Source organism: Embiotoca jacksoni, unplaced genomic scaffold (assembly GCF_022577435.1).
Source record: "Embiotoca jacksoni isolate LCO1_2020_lvr unplaced genomic scaffold, fEmbJac1.0.p SCAF_6, whole genome shotgun sequence".
Lineage (NCBI taxonomy): Eukaryota > Metazoa > Chordata > Actinopteri > Embiotocidae > Embiotoca > Embiotoca jacksoni.
The window spans coordinates 16,634,125-16,648,966 of record NW_027185414.1 but is presented as its reverse complement, the minus strand read 5'-3'; the positions used below and the strand labels follow the sequence as shown (position 1 = coordinate 16,648,966).

General features: G+C 40.4%; 1 protein-coding gene across 4 annotated transcripts in view; it reads left to right on the top strand.

Moving 5' to 3' along the window:
- sox6 (SRY-box transcription factor 6) overlaps positions 1-14,842 on the top strand; it is a 136,484-nt gene that overhangs the window by 13,879 nt on the left and 107,763 nt on the right. For all 4 annotated transcript variants that reach the window (XM_069173461.1, XM_069173463.1, XM_069173462.1 and 1 more), the window contains exon 2: positions 7,989-8,059. The gene's annotated coding sequence lies outside the window, so the exon portion shown is untranslated. The remainder of the gene's footprint in view (positions 1-7,988; positions 8,060-14,842) is intronic.

Genomic DNA, 14,842 nt, shown 5'->3' with positions numbered 1-14,842 from the left:
TTCTCAGTTTTACCGTTGCTTGTGCCATGCTGTAATGGGCTCCCAGGACATGATGGGAATATAATAACTGCTTGACAATGTTTTTCTTACCCCCCTCACTCACCACTAAATGTGAAACGGGTCCAGAAACATGGAATATATGGTACAAGTTGTGATGTCAGTTGTTATTGCTGGATATGCCAACCAGTAAATTTTGGATTATTTTCCACAATCTGCTGTGCGGAGTGCATTATGTCACAAAGGCCACATTGTAGCTGGTTGGGTGTAGAGCAGTGTTGTCTCTCGCTCCCCTTCTCATTCTCTTGTTCTGGGCCTCGTCTGGCCACCTTCTGTGCTTCCAGTCCAGACTGCAGCCTTACTTTATGCACATTTCCTTTCTTTGTGCTGCAGTCAATAGACAATGGACCTATAGGATATCTTGCATAAAGGAAAATATCAAGCATTTAAAATGTTAATTTGAGCACTAAGTATGTCATCTAAATGCTTTTGTTCCCCCCCCCCCCCCCAGTGTAATTTCATTAAATGCGTAATGACTGTGGCTATCTAATATTAGAACGTCAAGACTGGATTTCTTGAACTATTAGATGTTCATACATTTGCACAGAAAGAATAAGATACATTAATGTTCTGTGAGATTAATTGACGAGTAATGATTTACAGCATATGTTTTTGTTCTTTTGCTGCACAATTAGGACTTCAAGATTGCCTTTTTTCACTACAGTATGGAATGGAAGAGCATCCTGTTTTTCCACTAATTAAATTTGCCACTAACATACGCTGGCAGGAACCTCTTACCTTGTTTGACTTATTTATTGCCTGACGGTAGAGGTAATTTGACCTTTCATTTCAAAGGCCCTGTTTTAATCCAGAAAAGGAGTGTTAAACTCGATTATACCAGTGATCAGTGGCTCAAACACTACATTTGTTTCCTTTGAGGGGACAAGCCAAGGAGAGCCCTGCCCTCAGCTCCTTGTCCCTGACTCCTGGCCCTTCTACCCCTACAGGGCAACAAAGGAGGGGGGAGGTAAATTAGGAGGAGAAAGAAATGGGGATGGGGGAGCCAGAGGGAGACATGAGTGAGATGAGGAACGGAGAATGGAAAGCGAGGGGAGAGAGGAAAGTGCCCTACAGTTCCTGCCATGTCACTGGAGATTTGTGTCCTCCTTTTAAATCATTTCCCTCTTTAGAAGATTAAGAGGGCAGAAATATTCTCAAACTGATCATTTTCCCTCATTCTAAATGGACTCATTTGCATTTGCAAACGCTGCTATTAATTGTGGGTTTCAAAAATAAAAGACAAATGACCTCTGCAACTGTAAATAAAACGCACAAACAGAGGTTATAATGTTAATTGTTGAAATGGCTGTACCGGGCCAACGGAGCCATAGCAAAGCATGTGCCCCCATCACTTCCAGATTTACACAAAGCCTACATACACCTAAAAGCGTTTTTTTAAATTTTTTATTTACACGACCCTTAACTCTTGCTCAAGTTTTCAGTCCGTTTTTTCTTAAGCAAATGAAGCTGTCATGTTTGTCTCCTTCCTTTTTGTCAATCATTCATTTAGTTTAGTGATCTGCTAAAATTCAGATTGCTGTTTAGATTTCAGTTTCTACCAGGATGCAGACAAATATTATATCGTAGAGTGCAGCGTTGTTCTACATGAATAGACGGGTGAGAACACTGCAATCCGTTTAAGACTTGCTTTACTCTGTAACACGCTGCAAAGGTTTCCCACATGTCCCTGGTTAAAGTTGTCTGACTGCATTGTGCTGAGCTTGCTACAACAATAATTATTTATCAACTTAAGCCTGGTTTTGCCAATCAAAAATGTGTGACAGCAACACACACCATCCATCTACGGAAAAGACCACGATCAAATAGTGCGTCCCTGCTTCTCCTCGAACAACGAAAACACTGAATAATTTGTGGACACCAATGCCTTGTTGTAACCTGATCATTTATGGATCAGTTGTTCTCTTTCTGGTTTAATTCACCATGTGATTGATTTTCAGGGCAGTACTGTTGGAAAATATCCACACTAAACCGTGCCTGAAATAGGGAATCATTTGAATACAAATGCTTACGGCTTATGCCTTGTCATTGGAAACCACTCTGAGGCAGGAGACAATTGCAGGTTGATTATGTTGCTTCTGACAGAAGTTGCAAGTCCTTTGTACAAGGCAGAGCTATTTGCATCTAAATGCTTATTGTAGACATCTAAACAGCATAAAGACTGATTGTAAATGCCAGCTGTTGGGCTGTACTCGGGAATAAAAAAAGAATTTCAATAAGGAAAATTGGGATGGAAATGAGGAAATTCTTCTCAAACAGTCGAGCTGAAATCAATAAGTAGGAAATGGGTGTGTGCTGGTTGTATATTTGTATTGAGTGTGTTTGTACAATCACATGAATCTATTTACAGTTAGCACTGTATGTTAATTTTAACTGTTGTAAATACAGTATTTATATTCATATCTTCTTATCATTTGCTTACTGCTGCAGGCTGTTTGATTTTTTTTTTTTCTACCTGCTGCACTACAGGTGTGAAAAGAATTTATAGTTGGTTAATTCATCAGGTTTTAAATACAACACGACTATTAGAAAATATTTGACGCATCTTCTTATGATGATATTATGCTTACAGGCATTTAGGGTAGTTGGAACACATCATTCCTTCCTTTGTAATGTTTGTTTGAGTGCATTTGTTCGTATGTTCACAATGTACTGTACGTAAGTGCAGCTCTATATGTGGGTATACGTGTGTGTGTGTGTGTGTGTGTGTGTGTGTGTGTGTGTGTGTGTGTGTGTGTGTGTGTGTGTGTGTGTGTATGGTTTGTGCCCAAAGCAGAGTGATGCCCCTGCTGATTCTGCTCCTCTAGCTCTTTGTCCTGCAGCACTCAGTGTGTCTGCCTCCTCGGGAGACTGGCAGGCTTCTCTAGTGTGGCTCCACAAAGGCCCAGCCTCCTTTGAGGTGTTAAAAACTTCCATTTATGCATCTCCCTGGACAAAAAAGCACCAAGCCCATTTGAGTCCAGTAGCAACACAGGCAGACATTGTGGCCACGCTTCTCTAGCACTCATTTCACAGATTCTAAAACCAGTATGTGGTGAACAGGATTTGAGGGGCTAAAGTGCCCCGCGAGGGCCAGGCGATAAGAGGGGAGAAACGCCACCACGCAGTAAACTAGAAGATGGGTCCAGGAAAATAAACACATTACCTGGGAGAGAGGGAGAGACTTGTTTTCATACCCCTGCCCCCAACAAACACAAAAACACAAACCCCATGCCGAATAAGAGAGAGACGGAGATAAAAGGAGGAGGAAAAAAAGGGAAAAGAAAATATGTGCAGTTAAGAAAAAAGGCCTCATCAGTGTGCAAAAAGACAAGCCTATTCTGTGTTCTCTGTCTTTACAGTCTTTGGAGTAAAGAATATGTGAGAGGAAATCAAAGAGAATTGATAGGTTGCACGCCCGCCTGTTAGGAGCACTGGGGACTGAATGCCGTCCACCGTGGAGGAAAACATTCTATTTGCTGGTCGTTTCTCTCCCTTCACCCTCCCTCAACCCAGTTGCTCAGTAAATAGACTTTTATTCTTGTTATTTGATGCAGAGGAAATGACAGATAATGTATTTGCCAAGCAGCACATGAAAGCCTTGTTCAGCCGCAGCACTGTATCTGTATCAGGGCATTGCCTGTAACAAACTCCGGGTAGAATAGCTGCTGTTCAAGAGTGGATGTTTTTTTCTTTCTTTTTTTCTGCTTTATCTGACATTATTGAGCTTCAGCGCTGCCAAAATACCGGTCACTGTTTTACTCCCGACAAAAGATCTTTTAAATGGAGTGACACTCTACTAGTCATTCTTGACATGCTGGTGCGAGACATTTTCTGAGCGTCTGGGTCTGCTGTAGTTCAATGTCAGGACAGGATGAGCCAGAGACAGGAAAAGGCCGTGTAAGAGAGACAGAGGGTAAAGATAAAACGAGGACAGAAGAGAGATTTGTAAGGTTGTGACAGCCAACGGTGTGCTGGTGCATGAAACAGCTGTTTGCACGTGACTGACTGCGTTTCCAACACCAAATAACTCAATGATACGGTGGATCTCTTGGAGGAATACAGCTTGTCTTTCTGACAAGACACCACTGGACCTTTTTGTCCATGGCTATCCAAAGTGAATCCCACCAGCAGGCAGGGAATAAATTTAGTGTGTCCACAGTCTACCTCCACTCTGGCTGTTTCCTGACCAGTAATGTCCTCTCGTTCCCGGCTATGGTGATTACTCACTGCATGGAAGCTGTCATTTCATATTTCACAGATGATGCTACTACAGAGAGAATTGACTTTATGGAACTGGATATTTAACACACAATCACACATGTTCAATTACTATATCAGACATTTCCGTGCCTGAATGTTCATCGCTGCACCCTTTCACCCTCAACGCTGCCCCCCCCCCTCACCCCCCTCCCACCCTCAGTTCCCTATTTCCCCCGGGAACACTGTTATAGCTCCACCTCATTGCATCCCAAACTCCCCCATGCAGTCTCCAGACTGACTGTGGTTGCTGCTTCTGCAGAGATAACCATGCTGCATCCAGGTAGGGAGCAGCCTGCTGATGGCATAGATTACTTCCATTGTCAAAATAACTAACTCTGCAGAATTCCTACTTTAGTGTGTTTGGACGCAGAGGAGAGTGCGGATTTGGAACGGAGGATTGGGAGGATATATATATATATATATATATTTTTTTTTTAACATGTTGCAGATCTAGATGAATTCCAAACAGAAGTTGAAGTACAAGTTTTGGCTTGCTCATGCATATCCGCACACAACTAGGGCAATGTGAACTGTACATATGCATACGTGCAAACACATACATAGAGGCAAAAACGTCTCACATGGTATTAATGTGCTCCAGAGAAAACAGAAGTGCTTGAAACAGAAAACCTGAATTTGGTCAGGACAACTTTGTAGTGGTCGGTGTCCTCTGTGCTGTATACAGTTGTGGTGATGTTGTCCATCGAGGCTGAGTCACTGTCACAGGATGGCTGAAAAACACAGCTCTCTGTTATGAACAGAGGAAATTGAATCAAGCGGAGATGCATCGCACATAAACACATGTCTGAAATTTGAAGGTTCACTTGATTTGAAAGTGAATTTTTCTGAGCTGTGCAAGTAAAACTGCTTTCCTTCACGTTCTTCAGGCTTCAGCTCAGATGGCAACTCCAGCAGGCAGACAGTACAGTATGTCTGATGTGTAACATAAAGATAGACAAGCAGTTTCTACACGGGTGGTTTTAGTACAAGTGAATTAGTATAAGTATCAAAATCTAAGTGTGTGTCTGAACAAATATTTAATAAAAGCACTGGAATTTCCTCCTCAGTTCTGTCTGCAGTTTAGACTCTGAATTACTGTGTGTGCATTGCCTAACAAATTTCAGTACTGCAAATGATGCTGTAATTCTTGACTGTGTCACTGCCTAGGAAAGCTGTCATTGCAACTTGAGCGTGTGTACATGTTTACATTTTTATGTATTTCTTCTGTGTGTGTGTGTGTGTGTGTGTGTGTGTGTGTGTGTGTGTGTGTGTGTGTGTGTGTGTGGTAGCCCTAACCAAAGCTAAGGAGAAAAGGCCACTCTTTGACAGAAATGCCACAGGTGGCTGTGAGCTCTCTGTCCCTGCACCTTTGATGTCAGCAGTATCTGTCTGTTTAGAATTTTTGAATGTGCGAGCTGAACCTCCAGTATTTTCAGTGGACTGAAATTATTTTAACAGAATAGTCTTTGTGCTTCACTTTGACTGTTCACTTGTGGCCTAATGCGGCCTTGTTTACCTTGTCTTTTTTTTCTCTCCCTAACGATGTCTACCTCTAACAAAATCAGTGGAAAATATATTGGTTTAGTGTATTGACAGTTAATAAAACTATGATTAAACTAATGATTTGAATTTGTGGTTGACTGCAATTGTGTGTCTTAAGCCCCTGATCTTGTAATTGGGAATGGAAAGCATCTGTTTTATGTTTCCTGCCTGTAGGTGTATTTCACAGCAGGAAAAGAGCTGCTACATGCTTCTACAATAGGCCAGTTACCACTGACTCTTATTACACCGCAGGGAATACTAGATTTGCTTCATTATAATATCATTTGGGTTCACTCATTATTTGTGATTATAAATTCTTTTGTTTTTTTCCCCTCTCACACAAATAATTAACTTAAATAACCAATGAATAAAGACTTAATCTCCCCATGAGTTATTTACCTCATTGTTCTCAATTAACTTCACATTATGAATTCAAAGGTTTGTTAATATCTACTCTCTGTAATTATAAGAGCTCTCATTTATTTAGACACAACAGCATTTCAGCCTATAGTCAGATGTTTGACGAAGACAAGGGTTTATTGAATTACCAGCGTTGTAATATGTGGTTTATTCAGCGGCAGGGATTGTTGATGTAGACTGAATAGCTACTAATATGAGTTAATCGTGTATATGTGTGGATACAGGGAATATATGTTTGCAGCTGGAGCATAGTTCAGTTCAGAACAGTGAAATAGTGTAGCGGCATTTGAGAGGCAGCGGTAGACTTAAAGCTCAGAGGTGCTTATTCATGTAACTACAGCAGCGTATTACTGCCACCATGGCAAAAAAAATCAAATCTTCTCCATCCCTCCTTCCTTTGCTAAATTCCTGTTGTGTCTAAATAAACAGGAGCTCCTGTGATTACAGAGAGCACAGTGGATATTTCTTTGCTATGACAAGAAACCGGATAAAATAATTTATATAATAAAAATAATAACGTGAAAAATATCTGGATACAATGTGAAAAGGATCTTTCACTGAGGGAAAATGTATTTTTGTCATGGGGGCAGCAATACGCTGCCATATGTTACAGCTTTCCATTCAGCTGGGGTCACCTGAGTCCCCCTCTCTCCCATTGTCACATCCCGCCTCAAGGCTACCACATTCAGACCTGTCTGCAACTCTTGCCTTTCTGTTTCACTCTGTTAACCCTCCAGCCTCCCACGCAGCAGACTGTGTCGCGCTCTGACAACAATGCAGTGGTAGTCAGTATATTTATCTGGTCTTGTTGTTGGTGGCTTATTGGCCCCGGCAATAGAAGACTGAGGTGCTGTAGCGCAAATTAGTGACAGATCAGTTAAGCGTGACCTTAAAAAACCCTTGGCCTTGGTTAATTGGCAGTGTTGAAGCGGGCTAATTGTATAAATCAGCTGGTAATGAGATCTTGGCTTATTGTGAAAAAAAAAGATAATGTGAGAAAATGAACATGAATGAGCTTAGAGCTTTTTCATCTCACCAGCTATCTGATCAGTCAATTGTTTCCACTTTATTGTCACATCTTCTTAACTGTAGGCGCTTTTAAATTCGGTTTGGCTCAGATTATGCCGAAAACTGCCCACTTATGCTGCGCTAGAGTTTCCTGTGACTTTTATGCGCGCTCTAACAAAGCTCATAAGATGCAGCAGACACGCTGAAACGAGCAGAGCGTGGCCACTAAATAAATCATTAGCAGAAAGCGCTTGATGAAAGAAAGCAAAATTTGGTAAAACAATGGGTTTATATGAAAACTGTTTATTAGTGGGATCTGCCGACTGTGAAACAGATTAATGACGTAGCAGAAAAGTAGGTTTTAAACATTCGTCTAGGACGGAGTCCCACCGGTGACGGCTGTAAGAACTGGAGGTCAGACAGTAACAAAGCTGTTTTAGCTCAGCTGTGGAGACTCTGACCCTCAGCCAACAGTCAATATGGTTCCAATTCTCTTCCCTTGTTCTGTCTCTGTTCTCATGTCGGTAAATACAGTTATGCAAGAGCCTCACTGATTTTATGTTCCAAAATCCCTGGTGTGTTTTTTAATCTAAAGTAGTTTAAAATCATTAAGAACAACATGCGTGTGCTGTATTTTCTTTTTGTTTTTTTGTGGACACATTTAAAAATATTGTTTTGTCTTATTTTTTCTTACATTACAGGTTATTTACATGAATTCAAAATCATCCGACCAGTGATTGCTGGAAGCTGGGGATTGAGTCTTTCAGTTTTTGTAAGTATCAATTTGCCTCTTCATCTGTTTTCTGTCTTGCCACATGCCTCTTACACCCCTGCTGTCATTCACCCACACTGAACACCTGCATTAAATGAGGTGGACAATTGGATGGGCACACAATGTATGCACAATTAGACTGTTATATTCTACAGCCACAGAGTCACTAGCAGACCTTTAGATCCTCAAACTTACTTTCTTTGCATTTTATTTTCCTTCAATACTGTGGTGGGGTTACTCGAGATGTTTTTCTTTCTTCTCTTTATTTCATAGTGCTATTGCTCCAGTGTGATATAATCCACTTTCTTGTGTGGGAGTTGCAATTTTAAGGCCAAATCAGGGTTTCCAGTATTTATTAATGGTAAGCATCTTAATGACTCTTTTCAAGTCTCACAGACAAAACAACAACAACCTTTGCTGTGAAGTTGGTGACACTGGGTTCCGCTTCTCAAAAGTGGGAAACCTTGAATGCCATTAACAAAATAAACCGTGAAATAAATATGGGAAGTTCACAGATTTTGAAACATCTACATTTCTTCTTTGTATATTTTTCAAAGTTTAAAAGTGATCCTATTCCTAACAGCAGTTTCATAAGTTCTTCACCTATATAACTTCCACGATTGCAAACGCTCACAGAAAACTCTTCATACACAACAATGCTGCACCAATAGATTTATAAAAACCTATCCTGAATACAATTGTGTAAAACATTATTAAAATAGTTTGGACTAAATTTACTTTTTTCTGTACCATTATAAAAAGTTAATGCAACAACTTGTACTCTACAAAAATCTATAAGAATCTCTCAAATAGAAAAGAAGATATAGTAATAGACAAGGTTTAAGTATCTATCAGATATAAAAGAAGAGATAATAATAATAGATAATCCCACAATACTTAAATAACAAATGCATACTAACCATGTAAGTATTATAGTAACACAAACACTCCTTTTAAAGCCAAAGCCGTATCACGCCTATGTTTAATGCAGGTCATAGTCACAGAGCGAGCCTCTGTATTACTCCACTTGCATACCAAAACATCAGTTTTAAAGGGGTTTACGTGAAACTTTTCGAAGCACTGTAGTGAGACAGTTGCTACGAAATGAGGCATTTTGCGTTAAAAAACAGAACAGAGAACACCACAGTCCTCTCTCCATCCATATAATATGACTTTAACGATCTTTGCGCAGCTGCTGCTCGTGCAGGATTTCTAATAAAAATGTATCTTAGATATTAAACAAATAACGCTGAAGAACTCAGGTGATATTATTCTTTTCTTCCAAATGTCACTTGGAGATATCATGAGAGTCATATTAATGTGGTTGGGAAGCTCTTCAATAACAGCTGGGAAATGTCTCTGAATTCAAAGTTCATGACCATTTACCATTGTTTAATCATACCATTTCACGTCACACAGTGTTTTCTGCTCAGATGAACATGCACCTGCCTACCAGCCACCTACAGTATCTGCTGCTGCATGTTAATGTTGTTGAGCAGAGACAGCCAGTTATCAGTCAGGTCACACTGTACATGGTACTCTAAACAGAAATAGATCGTCTAATTAGCCAAACAAATTATTAAAAGCGCTCTATACGCATCAATAAAAGACATGACTGAACACATTGTTGTACTAAAACAGATACCAACAATGAAAAAAATTCTTCTCCATTAAAATAATATTACAAATAAAATAGATCTTTTATATTGAGAATATTATGTTTATAATAATAATAAAAGCTAGCTAGCTTCACTAACAGACAATAAAATAAAAGATGCAACAGTAAAGATCAGCAGGAGCTGAGGTCAAGTCATCAACAGAGAAGGTTGTTAATTCAAAATAAATATATTTAGGTTAAAGAATCAAGGACTGACTTCTTTCGCTGCTTTCGCAGTAGCATTCAGATAATCAAACGGAAAATCACAGAGAAACTACCTAGTTCTTAAAGTTTAAGCATTGGCTACATCAATTTAGTTGTCAAGGCTTGTCTGTCTACAGCAAGAAACAAAGGAACATCTCCAGCCAGTTATCGAGCCAAGCTATGAGCTTCTTCTAAAATGTCAAACAAAACTGCAAACATTTAAGGATATGAATAATCTACTTGTGTTGGTTGGAAACTGTGTGGACCTGAACCGCTGGTCCACACAGAAATGTTCCTGCTCATGGAGTTAATAACTCGACCTCTGAAGTTTTAATTAATACTCAACACTAAGATGTTCATGGTTAATGGTTATTGTAATTGTATTAGGCACCTGTCAATATTTGTTCCAGAGGAAATAGAACACAAAGCCCGAGTGGTTTAGCTGTGGATGCATCCCACTCTTTTGAGACATTCAGTTGGATCATTGTACAATCAGAAATCGGGATCCTTTGACCTGCAGATTTAATGAATCTCAAAATACGACAGCAAGTAATTTAGTTTGTGTTGATGATATAAAATGTTTAATTACACTCATACAACCTCATGTGGAAACACCTGAGGGTATGTTAGACCATCTGAATGGGACATATAAAGTCTTTGTTAATTTGTGCCATTTATCTAATAAGCTGCAGCCACACGGTCTCGCTGCTTTTCAGCCCACCATTGATGGCACCACTGAAGGGGAGGATGTGGGGAGCCACGCTGTCAGAAATTAAATAAACTGCACTTCACCATCAAATGAAAAGGAATAACCTTTGAATGGTTATTCTCCATCTATTATTTATCAAATGAGCCCCTTCAGTCCGCTGACCCTGCAATGATTATGGTCAATATGCTGAGCAGAGGCTGCTTGACAAAGACTGCTGAACACAGATTTTAATTTCATCAGCCTCAATTGATTCAGACGATGAATTTGGAATACCAATTTTTGCACGTGTCATTAACTGGCAAAAATGTGTAAAACCCAAACTCTGCAATCAGATCATAGCTTGTACTCCATGAAGGACTTCATTTAAAGAGCTTTGACTAAAATATGCTTTAACTGTTGGCATTTTGATGAGGACATAACCTCTGAGTGTATTATTATTATTATTATTATTATTATTATTATTATTATTATTATTATCATTATTATTATTATTATTATCATTATTATCATAGGTTTCAGTGGACATTATTTCATTCTCTGATTAATAAGAATCTAATATGGATTTGGCTACTGTCCTGCTTCTCTCGGTATGCTCCCTTGTACTGTAGGACAGAGTTTCACCTAGTAGCTACACATGTCAGAAAACAGGACCAAAGAACATGCCATTAATCTTCCTTCTACCCCAGCTGTGGAAAGTAATGCATAACTAAAAGTCCGGTAAAATGAATTAATGATTTCAACCATGAACTTTTCTCCCAAAAAGCCATGAATCGTCTCCAACTGATAATGCACCACGACCCCGGAGTGTGAAATCCCCGTTGCGTTGAGAGTAGCCAGTTAATTGATTCGCAAATTATTTAAAGTTTGTGGTGCCCAGGGGAGTGCTAGGCTCTAATGACAGCCCATTTTGAAAGGGCTGAAAAACTCTTCCCAGGCAAGCCGGTATTAAACTGTAACGGTGAGCTAACAAGTCTAATCTGAGCCCCTACACGAGAGCTGTGAGGGTCCAATGTTGGGTTAGCTTGGGTCAAATGAAAATACTCTTTAAATCGGGATGTATCACATCCCAAATAAAATATTGAATTCTATCGTCCTATATTCTGCTTTTGTGAGGCTTTCTTTTTTTCTTGGTGGTACTTTTGTTACTTTTTGAGAAAGCATACAATATGAGGGATAACATGTTTATAATACAGACGAAAAGCTGAACATGGTCATAGAAGTGTCAGTTTGCAAATGCCTTTTTTTCCCTAAACTTGCCATCTGTCAGTCAATTTGACTTCCTGTTCACTGTTAACTTCAAAATTATGAGGCTTGACTGACATGGACAGGGTGAATGTTGTCACTCAGTTAATAGCAACTCGTAAACAAGCTGATCAGAATTACACTCCATACTCTATGGCATGTATGATATATAAATATATACATACACATACACACACACATATATATATATATATATATATATAAAGAAGCTCAATGTAAGTCAGAAATTAGTGTAAATGAGGTAAAATAAGTAAGTTCAGAGTGTTTTGTGTTAAGACCTACATAAAGCAGTAACTGCAGAATAGACTCATCTAGTTGTACACACACTTTACGTTTCATTGCTTTTTGGTTGAAGTTGGATCTCTGTGTTAATATCAAGGAGCCTCTAATCTCGACCCATTAGCAACTGCTGTCATTCAGACACACGGTGTCGGCCTGATTTAAATAAAATGAAATGAAGATAGTTGTTTCTGCTCCCTTGGCTTCACTCATTGCCATAAACATATGCTCTGTGCCCCGCTTCTTTCCATCTTATTTATGACTTTAATTTGTTGTGTGGGCTGCGCAAGAAATCAAATTTAATCCAATCCTCCCAGGGACCCTGTCATATAATAACATGGTAATTTCTGTGTATCCTTTTGAAAAATGAGGAAATTAATTCTTCCTGACATGTTCTAATTATTCCAGTGTGAACGGCGGATGGGCTCCCCTCCTTCCTCCCATCCCCCCCAGCCCCTAAGTGTCAGTTGCCGACGGGTGGCGAGGTGCTAATGCTGACCAGCAGCGCGTTTAATTTGAAACATGAGCAGACACCTTTCAACACACCTTCTTAATGTTGGAGTGGCTCACACAAATTAATTCACTACTCATCTGGCAGCACTGACTGAGATGTGCATGTGTATGTTAGAGTAAGGGGGGGATGGGGTCACTGGAACACTATTGCCACTAATGGCAATGGTGTGTGTGTGTGTGTGTGTGTGTGTGTGTGTGTGTGTGTGTGTGTGTGTGTGTGAGCGCACACGCATTCCTGTATACTAGGTGTGTGTGCATATATGTCAGCGTGTAGACACGAGCTGCACCAGGTATCACCGTATTTCAGGGTGTTGAGTTGGTGTTAAGATGGGATGTGGGGATTGCTTGGACAGGTTTTCTTCGCCCTCCCTGGATCTCCATCCTCTCAACCCAAGAGTACCTTTTTACACATCGCGCTGCTCCACTGAGAGCACTGAAAGGCTTATTTAATTAGACTGTCATCAGGCAGTCTTTAGTTTATCACTTCAATTTGCATAGGGACACTACAAACAGAGATGTTGTGGAACAATAATCTTGTCTTGCATGTTTAAGGTTGAAAAACTTTAAAGTAATAATTTGACTTAGTGCATTTTTTAGCTGTTGCAGATTTCAAGATTATCAATAATAAGAATAATATCTTAACACTGAGCTTGAAAATAAGAATAAATATATATTTATAATTAACAATTTGTTATTATTATCATGGAAGACAAACTAGTGAGACTTTTCTCCACAGCACAGTGTACATTCAGGCTTCAGAGAGAAGAAATGTGTTTCCACTCTAATTATGTACAGTATCTAAGCAGCTGAGACGGGAGGAAAAAAATAAATAAACAAAATTTACTGAACTTTGGAGTCGGGTTAAAACCACAGAAGTGTAATTGATTTGATGTGTGTGTTGTCTCTGGGTCACAGAACAGAGGGCTCAGAGCCGTGGCGTCATGCTCGAGGAGAAGAGAGCGTGGCTTTGTGAGCGGTGGGTGGGTCGCCCTGTGACTCAGAGAAGGGAGAGGCGTCAACATGGCCGCCTGGTCCACAGGGATTAAAGTGCCCACCCCCCCTCAAACCCTGCAGGGTTAATCACTGCCATTTTGGATCACTCTCCATCACTGTGGAACAACTGAGCCACCGGTTAGGCTGCCGCTGCAGCAGCTCTGTGGGTAGATGTTCTTCATGAGCTGGTTTCCACTCAGTACAATAGAAGGTTTTGAGCCCTCGTTCCTGGATAGTGCAGACTTTCGCTCCCTCTATCCTCCTCTTTGGATGCTGTTTCTGTTTCTCGTATGGCTTCATTTAGGGGATATACCGAGCAACCTGGGATGTAGTTACTGCTAGGATCTGTGTAGCTAACTTCTGTCTCGCTGTGCGCCGCGCACTACGTGAGCCTGTTAATGACTGAAGGCTGAGAGTGCTGTCTCGTGCCAAGACCCACATGGCTGCTGGCGGTGCATTAAATCAGCAGTCAATTTGACTGGAAGTTTGAAATCTGGGCTAGGTTAAGGGGATGTGCTGAAGCCGTGTTAATAGCTAGCTTGTTGTCCATATGGTACTGCTTTAATAGAGCACATTTGTTGCAGATGGTGGGAGACTTGGTTAGGCAGAGGCAGCTTTTGGCAGCGGCTCATTCTTCGGAAGGGCTGCCGCGCTGCTCGGACTGGTCCAGGCCAACTTAGTGATGTCTATCCTCCCTGCTTCTCCCTCACCAAAAAGCTGCCCTTGAATTGCGGCCGAGACTTAATTTAAAGACATTCCTGTTTTTTGTGTTCAGGGAAGAGCAAAGACAATGTGGCTCAGTCACTTTTTCCTTAGTTTGGTCATTTGCTCTCCAAACCGCACCTTTGCTTCCATAGACTAAGTTCAGTTGTTTCTGACCACAACGGGACTCTAGACAGCAGGCACAGCTGAGGAAACACAAGCACACACAGAGTGCAACAACAAGGGTTATGGACGACAACCAAAGATAAAGATAGAAACTCAACATGGCCTAATCTATTTCATTTTCTCTCCTGCTACTTAACTACTTTAGCAAGCCTGATGCGGGATTCATGTGCCAGTAAAATACATCGACATATATCCTGCTCATCCTGTCATTTGTTAAGTGGGAATTCCTGGATTTTTTTTTCAGTATGTATGTATACACGTATTAGATTTGTCTTTG